Raw genomic sequence first — 23,276 nt, 5'->3', positions numbered from 1 at the left:
ACAACATGTGTCTTTATTTCATTAAAATACTTTGTAAACATGTGTGTGTTTTATTAACCATTTACTACAATAGGATTAATAATGGATAGGTGTCATAATTGACGCCTCTCCATTATTAATCTGGCTTAATGTCACCTTACAATAGCAAGGTGACATTAACCCTTCATTACCCCATATCCCACCGCTACATGGGAATGGGAAGAGAGTGGCCAAGTGCTAGAATAGGCGCATCTTCCAGATGTGCCTTTTCTGGGGTGGCTGGGGGCAGATGTTTGTAGCCAGGGGGGGCCAATAACCATGGACCCTCTCTAGGCTATTAATATCTGCCCTCAGTCACTGGCTTTACCACTCTGGCGGAGAAAATTGAGCGGGAGCCCATGCCAATTTTTTCCACAATTTAACCCTTTATTTTACAAGTTACAGCGCCCAAATTTTGTACATACACACTACTAACATTAGTAGTGTGGAATATGCCAAAAAAAAAGGGATATGAGATGGTTTACTGTATGTAAACCATGTCTCATATCCTGTCGGGTTTGGGAAGGAGAAATGAAAAGCCGGCAATTGAATTACCGGCTTTTCACATATATCGCACTGAATTAAATACAAATACAGAATATATATATATGTGTCTCAATGACATATATATATATATATATATATATATATATATATATATATATATATATACTAGCTGAAGAGCCCGGCGTTGCCTGGGCATAGTAAATATCTGTGGTTAGTTATAGCACCTCACTTCTCTTATTTTCCCATCACGCCTCTCATTTTCCCAATCACATCTTTCATTTTCCCCCTCACATCTCTCATTTTCTCCCTCACACCTCTCATTTTCCCCCTCACTCCTCTTATTTTCCCCCTCACTCCTCTCATTCCCCCCTAACACTTGTCATTTCGACCTCACATTTGTCATTTTCCGATCACTCCACTATTTTCCCTCACTCCTCTCATTTTGCACTCACACCTTTTCATTTTCACCTCACACCTCTCATTTTCACCTCAGTATATACATGTTTGTCATCTCCCTTATATATAGTATACACCTGTATGTCATCTCCTGTATATAGTATATACCTGTATGTCATCTCCCCTGTATATAGTATATACCTGCTGTGTGTCATCTCCCCTGTATATAGTATATACCTGTATGTCATCTCCTCCTATATATAGTAAATACCTGTATGTAATCTCCTCCTGTATATAGTATATACCTGTATATCATCTCCTCCTGTATGTAGTATGTACCTGTATGTCATCTCCTCCTCTATATAGTATATACCTGTGTGTCATCTCTCCTGTATATAGTATATATCTGTGTGTCATCTCCACCTGTATATAGTATATACCTGTGTGTCATCTCCCCTGTAAATAGTATATACCTGTGTGTCATCTCCTCCTGTATATAGTATATATCTGTATGTCATCTCCTCCTGTATTAGACCTCGTTCACACTTTATTTGGTCAGTATTTTTACCTCAGTATTTGTAAGCTAAATTGGCAGCCTGATAAATCCCCAGCCAACAGTAAGCCCACCCCCTGGCAGTATATATTAGCTCACACATACACATAATAGACTGGTCATGTGACTGACAGCTGCCGGATTCCTATATGGTACATTTGTTGCTCTTGTTGTTTGTCTGCTTATTAATCAGATTTTTATTTTTGAAGGATAATACCAGACTTGTGTGTGTTTTAGGGCGAGTTTCGTGTGTCAAGTTGTGTGTGTTGAGTTGCGTGTGGCGACATGCATGTAGCGACTTTTGTGAGATGAGTTTTGTGTGGCGACATGCGTGTAGCAACTTTTTGTGTGTCAAGTTGCATGTGACAGGTTAGTGTAGCAAGTTGTGTGCAGCAAGTTTTGCGCATGGCGAGTATTGCGCGTGGCGAGTTTTATGTGTGGTGCCTTTTGAGTATGTGCAAGTTTTGTGTGAGGCAACTTTTGCATGTGTTGCAACTTTTGTGCATGTGGCAATTTTTCCACGTGTGCAAGTTTTGCGTGTGGCGAGTTTTCCATGAGGTGAGTTTTGCACGTGTGGTGAGTTTTGCATGTGGAGAGTTTTGCGCGTGGCGAGTTTTGAGCGGCGACTTTTGTGTTTCGACTTTTATGTGGCGAGGTTGGTGTATGTGTGGTGAAATGTGCGCTGAGGGTGGTATATGTGTTCGAGCACGTGGTAGTGTGTGGCGCATTTTGTGTGTGTGTTCATATCCTCGTGGTGGTGTGGTGATTATCCCATGTCGGGGCCCCACCTTAGCAACTGTACAGTATATACTCTTTGGCGCCATCGCTCTCATTCTTTAAGTCCCCCTTGTTCACATCTGGCAGCTGTTAATTTGCCTCCAACATTTCATTTTTTCCCCATTATGTAGATAGGGGCAAAATTGTTTGGTGAATTGGAAAGTGCGGGGTTAAAATTTCACCTCACAACATAGCTTTGACGCTCTCGGGGTCCAGATGTGTGACTGTGCAAAATTTTGTGCCTGTAGCTGCGACGCCTCCAACACTTTTCCTTTCACTTTTTCCCAATTATGTAGATAGGGGCAAAATTGTTTGGTGAATTGGAAAGCGCGGGGTTAAAATTTCACCTCACAACATAGCCTATGACGCTCTCGGGGTCCAGACGTGTGACTGTGCAAAATTTTGTGGCTGTAGCTGCGATGGTTCAGATGCCAATCCCGGACATACACACATACACACATACACACATTCAGCTTTATATATTAGATATATATATATATATATATATATATATATATATATATACTGTATATATGTTTTAACGAACATTTGAGCACGTAAATCCATTAGATGTCGGTTTTGCAAGCCTGCGAGAAAATATCGCAGTACGGATGCCATACGGATTACATACGGAGGATGCCATGCGCAAAATACGCTGCCACACCCTGACTACGGATGACATACGGATCACTATTTTGGGGACTTTTCTGCGTATTACGGCCGTAAAAAACGGACCGTATTTACATACGCTGAGTGTGAGGCCGGCCTAAGTCACCACCTTGCTTGTGTTTTAGATGACAAACAAGTAAGGCAGGACACACCAACAAGAAGTAGAAGGGCAGAAGGAAAAGAAAATGGCAGTAAACAGACAGATATAGGTAACAATGACAGCAGCAGATAAAACTGTAATTTGAAAAAAGTTTAATAACAGTTTGCAAACGATGGGTTAATCAGAGCAGATGCAGATTATAGAATCCACAGCAGAATGTAAGGGAGTGACAACAGTCTTTAAAATCAGTACCAATTAACTAGCCTCTGGCTATTGAGCTTATTTCCTCTCCCGGAAAAGTCTCTTTACCTTGATTAACCCCTTCCCGCCACGGCCCTTTTACGTTTTTGTGTTTTCGTTTTTCGCTCCCCTCCTTCCCAGAGCCATAACTTTTTTATTTTTCTGTCAATATGGTCATGTGATGGCTTATTTTTTGTGGGACAAGTTGTACTTTTGAACGACACCATTGGTTTTACCATGTCCTGTATTAGAAAACAGGAAAAAAATTCCAAGTGAGGTGAAATTGCAAAAAAGTGCAATCCCACACTGGTTTTTTGTTTGGCTTTTTTGCTAGCTTCACTAAATGCTAAAACTGACCTCATAGTATGATTCTCCAGGTCATTGTGAGTTCATAGACACCTAACATGTCTAGGTTATTTTTTATCTAACTGGTGAAAAAAAATTCAAAACTTTGCTAAAAAAAAAAAAAAGAAAAAAAAGTGCCATTTTCCAATACCCATAGCGTCTCCATTTTTTGTGATCTAGGGTCGGGTGAGGGCTTTTTTTTTGCGTGCCGAGCTGATGTTTTTATTAATACCACTTTTGTGCAGATATGTTCTTTTGATCACCCGTTATTGTATTTTAATGCAATGTCGCGGCGACCAAAAAAACGTATTTCTGGCGTTTTGAATTTGTTTCTCGCTACTCTGTTTAGCGATCAGGTTAATGCTTTTTTTTATTGATCATCAGATCGCTGCTATGTAGCTGAATTGCAGGCTTGATATGAGCGCCGACCACAGGGTGGCGCTCGCAGCAGGCCTGCATCAGTAACCATAGAGGTCTCAAGGACCTCTATGGTTACCATCCTGATGCATCGCCGACCCCCGATCACATGACGGGGGTCGGCAATGCACTCATTTCCGGCCGCGCGGCCGGAAGCGGTAGTTAAATGCTGCTGTCAGCATTTGACAGCAGCATTTAACAGATTAATAGCGGCGGGTGAATCGCGATTTTACCCGCCACTATTTGCCGCACATGTCAGCTGTACAAAACAGCTGACATGTCACAACTTTGATGTGGGCTCACCGCCGGAGCCCACATCAAAGGGGGAGACACGACATGCGCTGTACTAGTACGGCACGTGTCGTGAAGGGATTAATAGCTCGCGGTCTGTTTTTGTCACCTGGCACATGACGTCACACAGACAGTGTGCTGTTGATCAGGCTAAAGTGGCTAGTGCTAATGGGAGAAATAACTTTTGGAGGTAAAAGGTTGATTCAGTCCTCTGGCATGGCCAGAACAATTAATGTCCAAGTTGCATGTGTATTAAAATACTAATTCCTTGTGATTGCAGCAACAGATAGAAGAATAAATGATACAAAGGTGTTGATGTATTTACATTTCAGAGACAAATATGCCAATAAATGTGGTTTTAAGGGGAGACGAGAAGCTGTCACCATGTCATAAGGGGTGTCACATCGCCGCAATGCAGGTATTTTCAGCTCCACTAGGTGGCAATAGAGTGGAGGGAGGACTGCACATAGCAGGACCAGACCTGAAATACATGGGCAAGGCCACCACAAGGCCACCAGCAGAATAGTAAAAACAAGCTGGGTCGACATAAGACTTTAGCGCAATACAAAAGGAATAAGCAAACAGAGTCAATAACAAGCCAAATGGATGAGTACCAGTCAAGGGCAGATATGCCAAAGAAAAGAGACAAAATGAAAAGTCAGGGTCCAAGCCAAGTCAAAATCAGTGAGTCAATACACGAAATGGGAACACAGAGTCAGAAAGGGAAGAAGGGATAAACAGACACAGGTTCAGTAGCCAAGCAGCAGGACAAATTAGGGCAAACAGAGTGAGCTACGCATGCCGTAAGCAGAAACTATAACTGACATGGTCTGCAGGACACAGTGGAGATAATTAGCAAACCTGAGACCAGACTGAGGCTGAGAAACATAACCCCTGGCATGACCAGACTGGAAAAAGGGGAAGACATGAGTCAAAACCCAGTCTGGATCATGATAAGGGGATCGTTTTTGCTTATATTTCATTCCTGCTGCTCCCCTGAGTAATCATCTTTTTTGGTTTATTTTTTTTTTAAATTCATGATACAGTTCCGAAGATATGAGCTTTTGATTTAGTGCTCCCAATATGCAAATTGTTTGGTTTTTACAAAGGGTGCGTTGCACAGGTAATAATACTGAGCAGCCTAAAAACACATCCCCAGAAACCCCTGTGAGGAATGCCCCTTTGTAAAAACCATAACAATTAGTATTTATCGCACTGAATAAAAGATATTCCATTTCTCAAGAACTGTATGTTGGATTAAAAAAATAGAATACTCAAGGATATAAAATATTAGCAAAGACTAGTAGCTTTTGACATGGCGGAAAGTCGTCTTTTACTAAAATTAAGACTTTCAGTATTGTTTCCCTTCTAAATGCCATGTATAAACTGTGTGATAGTTAATTGCCTTAGGGTAATGTTTCAGAAGAATTGCACCCTTGCTGTCATGATCACTCACATGGGACAACTGATTGCTGTAGGTCCTAATAGTATGGCACCCTGTAACCAGTATCAATGGAAAGTTCTAATAAGAGGCTTTGTGACATATTAAACTGTCATAAGTATCTGATCACACCTAACAACAGGAATCCAGGGCAGATATAACAGCATCAACAGTAATATCAATGTTTCATGCTGGTAATGAGTGAATCTAATCACAAGCACTTACACATGGATTTATCCTGATGAATAAATTTAATAGTAATAAGAAGGAGATCAAATAAATCTTTTGTTTTCATGGCATGAAATAAAGCAGCATTAATATAAGTCCAGGTATACAACTGATGAGTTTTCATACCCAGAATCTATAAGAAAACAATGGTTTCCTTTCAATGGAATTCTGTGTTATCACTTGGACATTTTAAGGCCTCATGCATGCACGAAAATATGGTGCTAATGCATTTTAATCAGGCCATAAATTACACACGTAGAGTCCACATGAAAAGCAGCAGATGCAGTTACTTGCTGTGTATTTTCTCAAACACATTGGTGGACATATCATTGGTGCAGCCTGTGAAGCCGCACAGGGGCCCAAGAGATACAACTGGTAAAAATTATGTAATCCAGGTCCAGATTTTAGGCACAGCTGACTGTGAACAACCAACATCTTTTCCAACATTGCGTGATGATTTACCCTCTTTTAAGAGTTTGATAATCCTCTCCTTTGCTTCAATTGACATTTCTCGTGTTGGAACCATGATTCATGTCAGTCCACTTGGTGCAACAGCTCTCCAAGCTGCGATCACTCCTTTTTAGGGCTGTCCCACACGTCCAGATAATTCCGGTACCGGAATAAATCGGTACCGGAGTTATCCGTGTCCGTGTGCCTGGGAACTCACGGAGGCCATACTTGCGGCACACGTGTGCCACCCGTATGGCGAGTGGGTACCACACGGAGCGTGTGGTACCCACTCTGCATGGTGCTGAAGCTGCGATTCATATCCTCTCTGCAGTAGCGTTTGCTGCAGAGAAAATATGAAGAATAGTGTTTAAAATAAAGATCCATGTGTCCGCCGCCCCCCCACCCCCTGTGCGCCCCCCCGCTGGTCAGAAAATACTTACCCGGGTCCCCCGTCGGCTGTCGCTCCTTCCTGGTCTGGCCGCGGCTTCTCCTGCATGCGGTCACGTGGGGCCGATCATTTACAGTCATGAATATGTGGCTCCACCCCCCATAGGGGCGGAGCCGACTATTCATGATTGTAAATGATCGGCCCCACGTGACCGCATACAGTAGGAGGCGCGGCCAGACCAGGAAGGAGCGAGGGAGCGGGTAAGTATTTTCTGACCAGCGGGGGGGCGCACAGGGGGTGGGGGGGCGGCGGACACATGGATCTTTATTTTTAACACTATTCTTCATATTTTCTCTATAGCAAACGCTGCTACAGGGAAGATATGAATACCGGCTTCAGCACCATGTGGGGGGGACAGCGCTTACTGTAGCGCTGTCTCCGGCACGCCACACGGACCCCAGACGGAGAATGTCCGTGTGAGGTCCGTGTTTTACGCGGACCCATTGACTCTATTGGGTCCGTGTAAAACGTGCGCTCCCACGAACACTGACATGTCTCCGTGTTTGGCACACGGAGACACGGTCCGCAAAAAATCAATGACATCTGCACAGATGCATTGATTTTTATGGGTCTACGTGTGTCAGTGTCTCCGGTACGTGAGGAAACTGTCACCTCACGTACCGGAGCCACTGACGTGTGAAACCGGCCTTAGATGCAGACTAACAAGCAGATCTAATTTGATGCAGGTGTTAGTTTTGAGATTGAAAATTTACAGGGTGATTCCATATTTTTTTCCCTCACAATTGAGTGGCTCCATAATTTCTACCCTATGCTTGGTTAAAAAAGTAACCATTACTATCATATTTTTTGTTCTTGATTTCTTTTAGTGTTTCTTAAAGTCAGAAAGTTGTCATTTGAAATGACTTTAGTTTTATGATCTGCTCTTTTCCTACAAAATTAAACAACTGAATGAACATCCTCCAAGGCCGGTGATTACATAATTTTTCCCAGGGGTTGTAAGAGGGTCCACTACCCCTCCAAATCAACAAGAAGCATCTCTCATAGACAGATCTATTGGACTGCAAAGGGTCTACTTAATATTTTTCCATAGGGGCCATTTTCTATCTGTGTCCACCACTGCTCAAACATATAATGAGTGTCCTGTGTAAGAGGCTAACCTAAAGATATTGTCTTCAACTCAATGCAAGTAAATAGAAATTAAGCTTAGTGTGGCAAGCAAGGGATATCAAATTCAAAACTATCAACATTTTTCTTGAGAAAAAAAAGTTGTTCTGATTGTTAGAAAAAATTCTGTGTGTGAACTAGAAAAACACATCGATATCGGCTTATCGATCTGCCGGTTTGGTGTGCGGGGTGTAATTCACTGTGATACAATGACACTGACATGCTGTGAGCCACAGTTTAGCTCTTTGAACAATAGGCTGCTCTAAGTGTGCTCACACAGTATTTTCCTTTATGTTATTCTGCTCCACACATACAGTACCGAGATATTTCACCGGAATTTTTCTGATGGCAAACGCTATTAGTTGGCATATTGGTTTTCTTTTTTTTTGCTTTTTTGATGACAGGATAGCATAATCTGGTTGGCTGTCCCATCCAATAAAAGAAGCAGACTGACATTTTTACTTACTACTTACTATAGTAATTCTTTGTGCCTACCCTCCCTCATACATAGTGCTCATATGCATGTAGCCTTTGGAGCCCATGGTTTCTAAGGAATAGGACTTGTTTCTGACTGCTTCCTCCATATTCTGTAACTATACTAATAAGGGATAGGGGCAGGGCAGCTAACAGATATAAAACTCCTGTCTCTATCTTGCACCCCATTGCATACATATTTTTGACAAATGATGGGACATTATTGTATACCAGATTTGATCATCATTGCTTCTAAAAGTAGGTCTCATAAATATGCCCTTAAGGCCCCTTTCATACCAGTTTTTTGCTATCAGTCGCAATCCGTCGAATTTTGAAAAAAAAAACAAATCCGGCGACTGTTGGTGCCGGATCCATTTTTTCCTACTAGACTTGTATTGGCGACAGATTGCGATGGATGGCCTCACGTTTCATCTGTCGTTCACCGGATCCATCGAAAATTGTTGGTCCGGTAGCCGGAGACAACGGACAAAGTAACGTTTTTTGTGTACGTCAAAAAAACTGACAGCGACGGATCCGTCGTCATCCGTCGTTTGCTAGAATGGAAGCCTATGGGCGCCGGATCCATCAAATGCGGAATCCAGTGACGGATTCTGGTTTTTTTAACTGAGCATGATCCGATTTATTTAGCCAAATCCGCTAGTCAGATCCGTCTAAAAAACGAATCCGTCTCATCAGTTTTTCACAATCTGCGATGGATCCGTCAAGCCAACGGATTGTGACTGACGGCAAAAAACTGATGTGTGAAAGGGGCCTAAGAGGGTCTGTATTTTCCATCTGCACTTGAGGTTGGTCTTGCATGGGGGCATCATGATTTCTTTATGATTGTAGGGTTGATGTGATTGGGTAACTCCTTTTCTGAAGTAAGACTTCCAGAATATGAGTTGAGCACTGATCCCTACATGCTATCCCTTGAAGAAGATATGGGCAGCTACCCATTTTCACTGCAGGCAAAATGTATCAATTACAAGTTTGTCTGACAAATCAATTTTATTTTTGAAAAAATCTCTGTGTGTCCTAGAAAAGAATAGAAGCAATACTCACATTGACAGCTCTCACTTATGACCCATGCTTACTAGGAGCACACTAATAATTACTCTCTGGCCCTGTCTCAACACTCAGAAAAAAGGGCTAGGCAGCAGATACGAACAGGGTCCAGGTAACTGTCCTAAGTGGAGTGGCAGTGGATCGATGGGGTATTGATTGACATTAGATGTACTGTATGTTGACTAAACAATACCGTAGTATCTGAGAAATTGAGTACTGTGGCCAACTATGGGGTATAAGATTGAGAGTTACTTTTGAGCATCTAAAACCAACACTTAACCTTTATACTAATGCTCTGCTTTCCCACTTGTACAGGAGTAAATGTGTGCTGGCCGGGACAATATGAGAGAATATTGGGGCAATTCAGCAAAGTGTTGTAGCCTGAAAGCTGGGGAAAAAAAAAAAACACTTTAAAAATGTGCAATTTTTCTGTATAACATGGAGTTGGGCAAATATTTTGTTACATTTTGCAATGTCACACCAGTTTGGAGATGTTCCCTCAAAATAGGTGGAGCTGGGGAGGAGCCCAGTTATGGTGTGGCTACTCTCACACATCAAATTCATCAACAGTGGCAATGTTTCTTATGTCAGAAATGTGACTCCAGTCAATGACTGGAGTCACATTTCTAGCAACATGCCGGTTTGGTGCACACCATTAATAAGATGCTCCAAATTCATTAAGTGGCATGCATCTCTTAATACATTTGGTGCCTCTTTTCATGCACGTCCCTCATTAAGACTGCTGTATGAGAATTAACACTGGCGCATGTACAGTCTTATTGAGTCAGAGACTATGTCTTTTGCAATCTAACTTTTGGTTGATTTGTTTATGGCTGCCCTTCAGTTGCATTAATAAAAAAATACAACTTGTTCTTTACTGATATTATGTTTCGTCTGCTTTATTTTTGACATATTTTTCCAAGACAAAATTCTATATTGGGAAATATATCATAGAAAGAAATATGTGACAGCGGAAAAGAAAAACATTTGATGAGATTTTTTTGCGAATAAAAGCATAAAACAAACAAAAGCCGACATATATTGTGAATATACTGCAAATGGATGGAAGGGAACACACAGTGAAGATAGATTGCATTAATCTCTGCTAGATAAAAAAAAAAAATCCGGCTCTAGTTTGGACAAGATACTTATCAGTTGTTACACAGCAGATAAATAATCTCTGGCAATGTGCGCTTGTATTGTTATATCACTACTAAAATCTCTTAAAGGTTGTGTGCTGGCAAATCTAGTTTCTGTAGCTAGACAGAGCAGATGGTGTAGTACGTATTGCCTTGAAGTTAATGAATAGAGGTTTGTATCTCCCGTTTGCTGTTCCTATTAACTTCCAGCAGTCTGGATTATTAAAAAATATATATATATATATATATTGTTTATCGATCAAAGTTTCTTTTTCCGGTGCAGGATTTCCTTTCACCGCTAAACTGCTGTGTGTCAATTAAGTGTCACAATTAAGGATTTACAAAGCATAGATCAGCGGCTATGTGCCATAACGCGACACTGCCGCCTCTGCCAAGATAGCTGAGTGTTTGCAAATAGCAGGGGAAAGTTGGGAATCGTTAAGAGGCTCAGCTCGGTCTTTCTCTCATTTCTTACACCAGATATCTCTTCTGCGTCTGTGCTTGGCATGCTGATGCCTTTACACTGTAAGCAAATAAGCTCAGTAGGGTATGGATTTAAGGGCTTTCTTTGAAGCCATCTGGCATCTGGAAATTAAACAGCAAATTCGGTCAACTGATTTGCTAGACAAAATGGTTAACAACTCATGAATACAACTTTTTTTGTGGGAAAAGGGAAAAGAAGGGCCTAATGAATCCCATCAGGGAGGGGCATTTACTTTTCTGTTGTGCCGGTCTCATTTGTGTCAGCCGTCAGCCATGCCCACTTCTTTTCCACTTCAATTCCGTCATTATAGGGAGAAACATGTGGTTTTGCACTATGTCAGTGTCAGCAATCTGTGCCGACGTTCCTAACAGATTTCTAATGACTTTTCAATGATAATGTACAAGTCTTTGTGCCTTCTCTCTCTCTCACTCGCTTCCCTCCTCTTTGCCGTCTCATTGCTTTTTTTTTTTTTTGGAGGAGCTGCTGACTTTTGTCCCCTTTTCGCTTCAGCGCTCCTATTTTTTTTTGTTTCCCTCTTTCTGCAAGGTCAGCTCCAGCCATTCTGCTTCACGTGTTTCCATGCAAGGAACGAATTGAAATAGGAAAGAAAATGCATATGAGGGAATGGAAATAGGAAGCCTTTCAGTCTTAAAGGATAAGGATTAAATCCATTTGCAAAAAAAAAAAGATAAAGAAAAAACAGTATCGAAGCTTCATAGTGTTACACGAGCAAAACTCATCATTTTTATCAGCACAGTGATTGCTATAAAGTATTAACCTTAAAGCAAAAGCATTGATTTGAGAAAATCCTTTTATATTACTCCATCTCTACTTTGGAATGTAGGGCTGAATTAATAAGATCATCTGCATCCTCCTTCTGTGCTAAATTCCCTCGGTGGAGATTCTCTTTCACCATGTTAGCTATTTGTGCTTGAGATTTAATCAAGACTTTCTGAACCAGATGCGAGGGGCCTGCACCCTTCATTACCCTTAGAATCAGCCCAAACACCATTATATAGAGCAGGAAAATAAAATACACATTATTATAAGGTTTAGTACAGTTTATTTATTAATCAGGTAGGAACCGGGCTGCGATTGGCTGGAGTCGTTCCTTTACTTTTAAGACCCTGTCACTTTGGTTAAGGACAAATATCACCGGGGGATTTTGTGTTTCCGTAAATGTAATCTAAAATGCAGTTATGTCCTCATCTATGTACATGCTGCTTAGTAGTGCAGGATTTTCTTATAGTTTCCACTGGCTCAAAGCAAGGTGATTCTAAGGAAGGTGCCTCTGCCGCATGCCTCGGGATGTGATCTTACCATTGCGTCCAATCTGATATGCTGACTAATGCTTTACCTCCTAAGGGACCCACGACTCAGTAAGTCACAGGTGCTGATAGAAAGCAAATTGCGAGGCATTTGGGTATACAGCTGGTCATTGTCCAATGTCAATTCCTTCGTATTGCTAAACCAAAAGATTTTTAGGCCTAATCAAAGGCACTTCCAATAACACTACTCCTATCAACAAAAACGGAAGCATATGCCAATTCAAATTAAAAATTTATATATTTTATTATACAGAACATGTACACAAATAACGAGGAGACATAAAATACAGAATAGCTGCTACTACAGAGCCACGTCCTCCATGCACAAATATCCATATAGCCTGTGTATCTACATGAATCAAAAAATGCTATAATATATTATGGTACATATAAGGTATAAATTGCACCTAGATTAGAGTATCTACCACAAAATAATAAGGGCATAAACAGAAGTATATCACAAAAAAGGTCTATATGCCAAAGATGAACAAATTTATAAATAGCTCAATACTGCACAATATACATATAAATGTTGTTATTATTCATTGGACGCTAAATAAATACAAATACATCTCTTGTCCCATAGGGGGCGCACAAGCCCTGGATAAAAAATATATATATAAAGTGCCTAGTGACAAAAATTATATTATATTCCATCTATATCCCATGTAAGAGTGCAAAAAAATAAATAAAGAGTTTATTTGTATATAATAATAGCTTCCATATAAGACAGCGCTATCCTAGTTAGGGACAAGTAAATGCCAAGTGACCTAAAGATAATAATAGTCAATATTGGTATTAAAGTGCAGCCATAAGTAAATAAATACAAATAAGTCCTAGGAGGGATTTCAATACATGACCTGTGTATGCAGCGCAGACCCCTGCAGCGCAGACCCCGACGCGCGTTTCGCGTATAGCTTCTTCCTTGGGGGAATTCAGTATAACTGAGAGGTGTTAATTCACGTCTTAATATACCTTAAAAAATCAATGAAAGCAGCGGCATGTGAGCGGCGCTTCCGTTGCCGAAAACCGGAAGTGACGTCTTCCACGGACCGGCGTCTCACGTCACCAGTCCGCATCCCCCTCCGACGCGTCAGAGAGGGAGACGGCACAGGCAAAGATCAAGACGCGTCGCCATGGAGACTCACCAGCCGGAGACTCAGGAAGCGCACACCGCTGCTAGGAGAAGGAGGGAACCGTAATCACTCTAATATAGCCACTGAGGAAGAGATGTGCCACACATTATATATAAAATCCTATTTATAAATACCTAAAACATAATCTGCATGAAGCATAATAGAAAGTGAAATCAGTGAAGTTACAAAAAAAGAGGTATAAAACCTATTATATAGAATAGCCATTATAAAAAGATAATTGATTAAGAAAAAACCGTAAATATCCTAAAATAGCTACATGGCTACAAAGTTCATTTAACGTCCAGTGAATAAGTGCACATAAATCAAACATATATACATTACTAATACATAAAAATATAAGAACCGCAAACAAAGTTCATTATAATGTTATACAGTCCTAACAAATAACATATTTAAAAAAGTGCAACGGACAATTGGATAATAAATGTCTAAAAAATATATATATCCTCAAAGTGCAGTGCTCTATTAATATACAATCCCGGGAGACAAATCCTCCAGATGGTTCTGGGCCATCCCACAGTGGTATCCATATATTTCTTCCAATATTGATGTCATCTGATCAATAATTCCCCAATCCACAACTCCTCATATTCAAGCAGTAAAGACGTGTATAAAACACTAAAGAGATGAAAACATAAATTATTAGAGTCCATATAAAAACAGATTAAAATATTTTCAGACATATAAAAATAAAAAACACCTAACAAAAAATAATAAAAAGCAAAAAGTGGTAAATAACATACTCTATTAAAGAAAAGGAGCAAAACTAAGGATCTCATTAAGCCCATGTGGCTGTACACAATCAATCATAGAGATCCACCTAGCTTCCAACTGAGCCAAATTCTTGCGCCAATTACCACCTCTCTGATCAATATGAACCTTATCAATGCCTATTACTTTCAAAAGTTTTGCATTGCACCCATGCTTCAATCTGAAATGTCTGGGTATGGGTTTTAATGTTGATATGTCCTCAATATCTTTAGAGTTCACGATATCTCTATGATGTTCCCTTACCCGTATCTTTAAAGGTCTGGATGTTAGACCAACGTATATTTTCATACATGGACAGGTGGCGTAGTAGACCACACCCACACTATTGCACGTAATGTGTTGGGTAATTGTATAGGTCTTTGTACCATCACTCGATAAAAAATTACTAGCTCGAGACATATTAGGGCAGGCTATACAGTCGTTACAAGGAAAAAAGCCCCATTTAGGGCCTTTAGAGCCAAAGGCTTTTTCCGGGGTTTGTCCTGAGTGATAGCTATGAACCAATATATCTTTCAAATTTTTTGCTCTTCTATACGTAATCGAAGGCTGATCATTAAGATATTTAGCAAGTGTTTTGTCCATTTTTAGCATTGGCCAATATTTCTCCAACGCTTGTTTCATGGCCGAACCTTTATCACTAAATGTAGATATAAATCTCACTACTTGATCTGATGGCGGCTTATTTTTGGTTCGTAGTAAATCTTCTCTCTTAGCTTGGACAGCTTTTTTCTTTCCCCTCTTAATACTGCGTTTAGAGTAGCCTCTGTTCTCGAACCTTGTAGCCAAGGCATCTGCTTCTTCATGAAATGATTGTTCACTGGAACATATCCTCTTGATCCTCAGGAACTGACCCGTTGGTATACCATTTATCAGCGGTCTAGGGTGTGCTGATGATGCATGTAATAAGGAATTTACAGCAGTATCCTTCCGGAATACATTTGTCTCAATAAAGTCATTAGTACCCTTCCTTACCATGACATCCAAAAATTCTAAATTGCTCTGACTATACTTGCAAGTGAGTTTCACATTGATACCATTGTTGTTAAGGATTTCCAGGAACAGGAGGAGGTCCTGTTCTGAGCCCTGCCAAATCAGAAAAATATCGTCAATGAAACGTACCCAGAACAGGACCTTCTCAATAAAGTCAACTGGTCTAGTGAAGAAGATGGTTCTCTCCCATAGACCTAAAAATAAATTAGCGTATGAGGGGGCGAAAGACGCCCCCATCGCTGTGCCCTGGTTTTGCAAGTAAATGGTTTCTTTAAAAATAAAAAAGTTGTGGGTCAGTGCAAATTCCAGAAGAGTAATCAAAAAATCGATAACCTCAATACTGTAATCAGTCATAGATAGAAAGGTTTTAACTGCTTGGATTCCATCTTTATGTTGAATAGAGGTATAAAGAGACTCTACGTCAAGAGTCACAAACCACATATCTTCCTCCATTGGTATGCCTTCAATTTTTGACAGGAAATCTCCAGTGTCCCTAATATAGGAAGGTAACATGTGGACCAAAGGTTTAAGGTGAGAATCAAGGTACTTACCAACTGTTTCGCAGAGGCTCCCGTTGCCCGATACAATTGGACGACCCGGTGGGTTATTTAAATTTTTATGAACTTTGGGCAAGAAATAGATACATGCCATCTTTGGGTAGGTAGGTATCAAATTGTCTCTGATTTGTTTTGTGATAATCCCATTCTGAAAAGCTTCTTCCAAGATCCCCTCCAGGTCACCTACAAATTTCAAAGTTGGGTTAAAAGTCAATCTCTTATAGTGAGCTGGATCCCTCAATTGTCTCAAAGCTTCTTTTTCGTATAGTCCAACAGGTAAAACCACCACATTCCCTCCTTTGTCTGCCGATTTTATCACTATTCCCTTTAAATCTCTCAGTTCTTTTAGGGCCTTCCTCTGATACCAAGTGAGATTATCATTATTTATCCTTGGTGATATCTTATGGAATTCATTAGTGACCATTTTGACAAAGAGTTCAATATTCGGGTAAAGATTCATAGGAGGGAATTTTTTAGGAATGGGGGGCACAAATTTGTTTATACTCACTATTGGTTCCTGTTCATTACTGAGTTCGTCAAGAATGGCAATAGCTTCTAACTCCCTCTCTGTCCATACTTCACCCAGATTTGGTTTTTCATGAAGTTTTTTTAGAACCAGCTTACGTGCAAATAAATTTAAGTCTTTCAGTGCTGAGAAAAAATCAAATGAAGCAGTGGGTGAGAAACTCAGACCCAAGCTCAATACCTCCACCTGTGCTTCCGTAAGTTTGTAATCAGATAGATTAATTACCTGTAACCCAGATGTCGATGGATCATTTCTCCGTTTCTCCTTTCTTTTATAATTGTTTCCTCTTCTCTGATTAGTATTCCTCCTCAGATTATAGAAACGATTATCAGTCCTACCATTATTATCCTCCTCTCTGGATGATATGGATGAAAAAGATGAAGTCCTTGTCATCTCATGGCTCCTTGTCACAGCTGTTTGCCATCTGTAGACTGTTCCACTTTTGAGGTCTTGAAGATCCCTTTGGAACTTCTTCATTTTAGAGTCCTTCACCTCTTTTTCCCAAATATGGGATTGGTTCTCTATTATAGCATTTTTTGATTCATGTAGATACACAGGCTATATGGATATTTGTGCATGGAGGACGTGGCTCTGTAGTAGCAGCTATTCTGTATTTTATGTCTCCTCGTTATTTGTGTACATGTTCTGTATAATAAAATATATAAATTTTTAATTTGAATTGGCATATGCTTCCGTTTTTGTTGATAGGAGTAGTCCTTCGTATTGCTGATGCATTTAGTACCACCAATTAAGCGCCACTTAATTAGTGCCTAGAAGCAGTTGGTGGTCATTCTTGGAGGAACCTGATAACCAATGACTATGTCTCCCTTTCACTGTTTTTAGGAATAAATGCTTTCTTTACGTACGACGATTTCTTTCCATTTTCTTAGCATTCACTGACAATAATTTACAATGACAATTTGTAATCACATACCCGTATAAAAAGATGCAATAAGATATTTCTTCTTCTCACATGACATATTATTGGCATCTTCTCTCTTCTACTGACAGCTTTATCATTTCCATAATTAATACAAAAACTCAATTCTGGAAACTGAATATTTGTGGATAACATTACAGAGATTAGGAATTAGCGCTCTTTATTGTCAGAGTGCAGATTTTTGATTGATAACACTTTTGACTATTGTCAGGACTCCATTTTTAACAACCTGACAGATAAGGACAACTGAAGTACTTATATTTATAAGTAGATTTTTATTTTTTGAAGGGGAAACATCAGGGTGCACATTGTACTGTCAGGTATACCAATAAATGGAATTTCCTTAGTGGAAAAAAAGAAGAGAAAGGAGCGCTTTCTAAGCATTGAAGGTTAACAATATATATAAACAATTGTATGGAATGTTCTCACCTGGCAGAGAGGTGCTGAAGGCACAACTCCAAATATAATGGGTTCCAGTGGGTGCAGCCAATCTGGTATAGCATGGGACTTTCCTCCATAAAGGGTTCCAGTAGAGCTTGATAAAGTGAAAAGATCAGATAAAGTTGCTCCCATCAAAATGGAATGGGCAATGGATCCAATGAGTATACATAAAAAGCTATATAAAAATATATAAACTTTTATTTAAAAAAACGCTATGCATTTCGATTGCATCCAGCCTTCCTCAGATGCAGCCAAAATGCATTTAGTAATAATAAAAGCACATGCAGTAATAATTGTAATCTTTTTGTCATGTTCTGCTCCAATTTAATGAGAATGATACAGTAAAGGAACCTGTACACATTAAACTTATGACAATGGAACCTGCCAATATTGACAGATTCAGCTTATATGTATCAGGGCCCCTGACAGATGTTCCTTGCATGTCCGATATAGAGCTGCCTATCCATTGACATAAGCTGCCGCCAGAAATGAATGGCAATGGCTCTGTCATGGAGAAAACACGTTTGCATAGCTAGGTCAAAAGCTTCTCCTCCAGATAACATTACTGGCTTGACCAGTATCAAAGGTATCAACCACTGAGGACTCTCAATTCTAAATATTTTTCTGGCAAGACCAAGAGATTTATTGCTGAGAATCTTGCCCATAAGCAGTTTCTGATTAGCTCACAATGCTATGCAAGTGATGCATGGAGGCTGAACAATTCCTTGGAGGCAACTCTTACCTTGGGCAGCTCTCCACATAGAGGAAGCATCATGGAGACTTGTGCGTTCTTTTCACTCGTTACTTGCAACGTTCTGCTTTGGACAACTTTATAACAAGGACAACTTTATAACAAGGGCAACTTTATAACAATATACAGATTTATAACAAATATGTTCTAAGTAGAGAAGAGTGGATCCATCAGTGGAGGATCAAGTTTTAGACAAATTCCCTGAAATTGCCATCTTCCCGCAAATTTGAACATCTTGAGATTTGATTTGCGGTTCACAAAAAAAACTTGCCCGCCATCATTTCCCACACTGCTGAAGCATCAGGGAGCAGGCTAATGTCATTTTGCGTTGCTGAATGAGCCTCCCCATAATGCCCTGCAGCTAATTACCATACCTCTTACAGTGGTGGTCAGTGCATGGGTGATATGGTATCTGTAGTTCCCAGTGGAGCTCGATTTGAACAGCAGAGGTTTTTTTCAATTTGCAGAGTCACTAGGTTAAGTCTCTCTCTCTTTTTGTGTGTGATATCTAATGATCAGTGTGCTCCCCTCTCTCTCTCTTTCACTTCCATAGTGTTTAAGCTCTTGTGGTCAGCAATGTCTCTTCTCTCTCTCTCTTGCCTGTAAAATGTAAGCTCTTCTGGTCAGCTCGGTACTATATTTCCTCTCATAAGCAATTACAAGATTAGCAGCAATGAGATTTGCGACAAATTTAGTAACTACGAATCGATTAATATTTTTTTAAAAATTCGGCTAAGTTGGCAAATTGGAATTTCAAAAGATTCTCTCATCTTTAGTTCAAAGACTATTAGCACTTATTGTGTTTTAAAAAAGGATACAGTGATTTTCCCTAAGAGATAAGCTCATTGAGAAGGTCACCCCTTATCTACTATATGATTGTCTAAGGGACACTTCCGTCTGTCTGTCTGTCTGTCACGGATATTCATTGGTCGTGGCCTCTCTCTGTCATGGAAATCCAAGTCGCTGATTGGTCGTGGCAAAATGCCCACGACCATTGCCACGACCAATCAGCAATGGGCACATACTCCCCTCCAGTCAGCGCTCACACAGGGTTAATGCCAGCGTTAATGGACTGCGGTGTAATGCACTCCATTAACGCAGCTATTAACCCTGTGTGACCAACTACATGTGTGTAGTAGCTTTGAGAAAGAGCATACCATTGTTTGAAATGCACTGGTTGCTATTCACTATTATGTGATTGATTGGACTGGACTTTGCATTTTATTCTTAATAAATTTGTAAATTTTTGGAAGCTGGATTTTTCCTCCTTTTTGCTCTACTTTATTCACATGATGACTACACGATATCCGTGCTTCCCCACAACACATGCCGACAGGTGAGCTAGTATTTTTCCTTTTTTTTGTTCTAGGGCTCATTCTAGTCTGCCTCTCTTTGGTTCTGGGGTGGCTATTTAATGTTGGTAGTTCCTGGGTTTGGTGTCGGTGATACTTCCATATACTCGATATGTGGTTGCTGACCCAGGTTACTCGTCTGTAATCGCTGTGCCTCTGTGTGTGAGCTTTTGCTGTGTTTGACCTGGTTTGTCCTCTGACTTTTGCCTCTGTATCTTGCATTGTACAGCCCTGTCCTTCCTGATTGTCTGATCCCTTGGCTCGTATCGGTTTACTCTCTGTCTTGTCCCTTGGTACTATACTCTCATCTGGCTTTTCACCCTCGGCTCTACTTTGACTATGTTTCTTTTCTGTGCCCTGTACTCCGCGCTCCCAGCTGCCATCCCTGGCCGCATGTGTGGTGACTCCGCACCCCTGTCATCATGTGACTGCTTTGTTCCAGGTCCTGTGCTCACTGCTTAGTCTCAGGTCCTTGTACACTGCGTGCCTTGTTTCCCCACTCCTGGCATTTGTTCCTGTGCCCTCTGATAGTGCCCACTAGGCTGCACCAGTGACACCTTCGGTGTCATTACTAAAGCTTCTTCTAGTTCCAAGGTGATCTGTGAGGATTAAACTGTCTGCGAAACATTGGTACTGGTACAAGATGGGGATGCAACATCGGGAGAAAAGGTGGCAGTTGGGACAAAGTACCGAGGGAGGACTGCCGCCATGAGTTGGAAGAAAACCTCCATATCTACCAGCCTAAATTGCTAATTTGCAACATTTCCACTACAAGCAGCCTGGAAATGTGCCCATTTAGCATTTGGTCCTGTGGGAGGGTGGCTGGGAACTTTCTTTTTTGTTCCAAAGCCTGGGGTAGGGACACTTGAACGCCGTGCTGGGACAAGGATTTGGAAATCCCTGACGATGGTAAGTCAGAATGTGCAAGGATAGATGTAGGGCAGGAGGTATCTGTGCCAGTGTTTTGCAACAGGTGATTGGGAAGCCCTTAGTAGAGGGGAAGAGGCAGTGATGTCACCCAATGCACCAATTGTGAACCCAGGCAGTTGCTTAGATGACATGTGCCTATTCTTAGTGTTCAGGCCCCTGCTGAAATTTAAAACCTACAAGAGAAAAAAGTAATCATAAAACTGAGATCGCGCTAAAACACTATGTATGTTGATCAAGCCTCTTAGATTTTATAAAAACCTTCACTATATTAACACACTATCGCCATTCTAAGTGCCAGAACCAGTCCCTGATGAAGAGGGACGGAGTCCCTCGAAACGCGTTGGTTAGCTTCTTGTCCTGTGTTACACGTCGTAGGTTTTTTGTGACGTCACACGCTGCTGTTTAGCAGCGGCGGCCATCTTTTCCACACGCGCATCCAGGATCGCTGCCGGCCGGAGCGCTTCTGGCTCTGCGCGTCTTCTGATCACAGGCTTTTTTCATTATCCACTCCTGCCGCCAGTTGTACCGACACCTACAACCAGTACCAGTATCACTATACCAGCTGTAAACCAAGCCATCCTCTGGGTAAGGCGCACAGTTTACCTCCTGTACATCATTTTTACTGGTTCTGGCACTTAGAATGGCGATAGTGTGTTAATATAGTGAAGGTTTTTATAAAATCTAAGAGGCTTGATCAACATACATAGTGTTTTAGCGCGATCTCAGTTTTATGATTATTTTTGTTCACCAGTAGGTGTGACGAGTGAGTCACGGCACTCGTCTGATCAGCAGCTTGCACACATACCTCATCAGCGCCAGTGTGCCATTGTCTGTTTTCAAGAGAAAAAAAGTAAGCAAAAACCCTGATATAACTAAGTAAAAAAGCAAAAGTGCATTTAATTAACACATAGTTTTTAGTAATACTGTTTTTTGATCAAAAAATAGCACGAAAGCCATCCCACCGTGTCAATGTAACTCTGATCGGGACAGTCCTACACTGTCTAATATTGAAACCTTACCATGTGTCAATATTGACCTCAGTGTGAATAAGGGCAGACAAAACGACCGGGCCCAACCAGTGAAACACCAGTCTGGGGAAGCCTTATATATAATCTCTAGCTCAGAAACAGGGATGCCACACCCCGCTTGCACAGAATGCAACAATACAGAGAAAAAAAACCCCAAAAATGTAGCTTAACTTGAGTTGGTACACATGCAGAGGTTAAACACATGTTCACATTGGCCACAAAACATTAAAACCTACAAGAGAAAAAAGTAAGCAAAAACCCTGCTGATATTTGCTTAGCACAGGTTGCAAATGGGCCTTTTGTTTGTCTTAGAAATCTCCTTTAAAAAGTCCCAAATTGGGGAACACCTAACTCTTTGAAGAATTGAGGATTGTCAGTGCTCTGCAGAACAGATCCCAGCCTTCTCCTTTTGGTCACCTAACTGCATCTTGCTGTTTGTTTCGGTGCTGCTCCCCCTCAGCTCTGCTGGCCTCGCTCTGAAGGCCAGCTTCCCATGTTGGGTCGGTGACTTCGATATCCACCATCCTATCTTCTGCCACCACCCCCTGGTCCTCCTGACTTTGTGACGTAACAAAAACAAGACATAGCGTCAACTGTGCATTATAATCATCTTACTCCTCCTTGCCCCAAATTTGACACTCCCATTGTCATCTTCTTGTGGCCATGGCTGCTCTAAGTTTTGTGCATCACTAAACAGCATGTCATGCTGTCCCTTTTGGACCATCAGGCTGAACGGTCACAATCAAGATATGTTGTGGTAAACAGCTCATCAGAGTGTCCTAATGTGGGATCACTAGTCTCCTGGGACTCAACATTGTGGCAGGAAGAAGGATTACAGTGATGATTAAGTTATCCAGACTTTAGGCTGATGACACTGGACTGTGTGGAAAACTGTGTGTGCTGCCAAGCATGCTGGAAGCGTTATTATTAGTATTATTTATTATTATAGCGCCATGGCGCTTTACATGTGAGGAGGGGTATACATAATAAAAACAGGTACAATAATCTTGAACAATACAAGTCACAACTGGTACAGGAGGAGAGAGGACCCTGCCCGCGAGGGCTCACAATCTACAAGGGATGGGTGAGGCTACAGTAGGTGAGGATAGAGCTGGTTGTGCAGTGGTTTGGTTGATCGGTGGGTACTGCAGGTTGTAGGCTTGCCGGAAGAGGTAGGTCTTCAGGTTTTTTTTGAAGGTTTCGATGGTAGGTGAGAGTCTGATATGTTGTGGTAGAGAGTTCCAGAGTAGGGGTGATGCGTGAGAGAAATCTTGTATGCGATTGTGGGAAGAGGAGATAAGAGGGGAGTAGTGTTGAGCATTCCGATACCGCAAGTAT

At 41.0% G+C, this 23,276-nt stretch overlaps 1 long non-coding RNA gene across 1 annotated transcript; it reads right to left on the bottom strand.

Annotated features, from left to right (window-relative positions):
* Positions 1 to 14,003: 14,003 nt before the first annotated feature.
* On the bottom strand, positions 14,004 to 16,748 carry LOC143818426 (uncharacterized). The gene is made up of 3 exons (XR_013224536.1): positions 16,479 to 16,748; positions 15,965 to 16,153; positions 14,004 to 14,270 (listed from the first exon to the last, which is right to left on the bottom strand). It is a non-coding gene; the product is annotated as an uncharacterized LOC143818426 (long non-coding RNA).
* Positions 16,749 to 23,276: the final 6,528 nt, after the last annotated feature.

This window comes from Ranitomeya variabilis, chromosome 3 (assembly GCF_051348905.1).
Source record: "Ranitomeya variabilis isolate aRanVar5 chromosome 3, aRanVar5.hap1, whole genome shotgun sequence".
In the NCBI taxonomy this organism is placed as follows: domain Eukaryota; kingdom Metazoa; phylum Chordata; class Amphibia; order Anura; family Dendrobatidae; genus Ranitomeya; species Ranitomeya variabilis.
The sequence above is the reverse complement of the archived record's forward strand: the minus strand, read 5'-3'. Positions and strand labels throughout refer to the sequence as shown.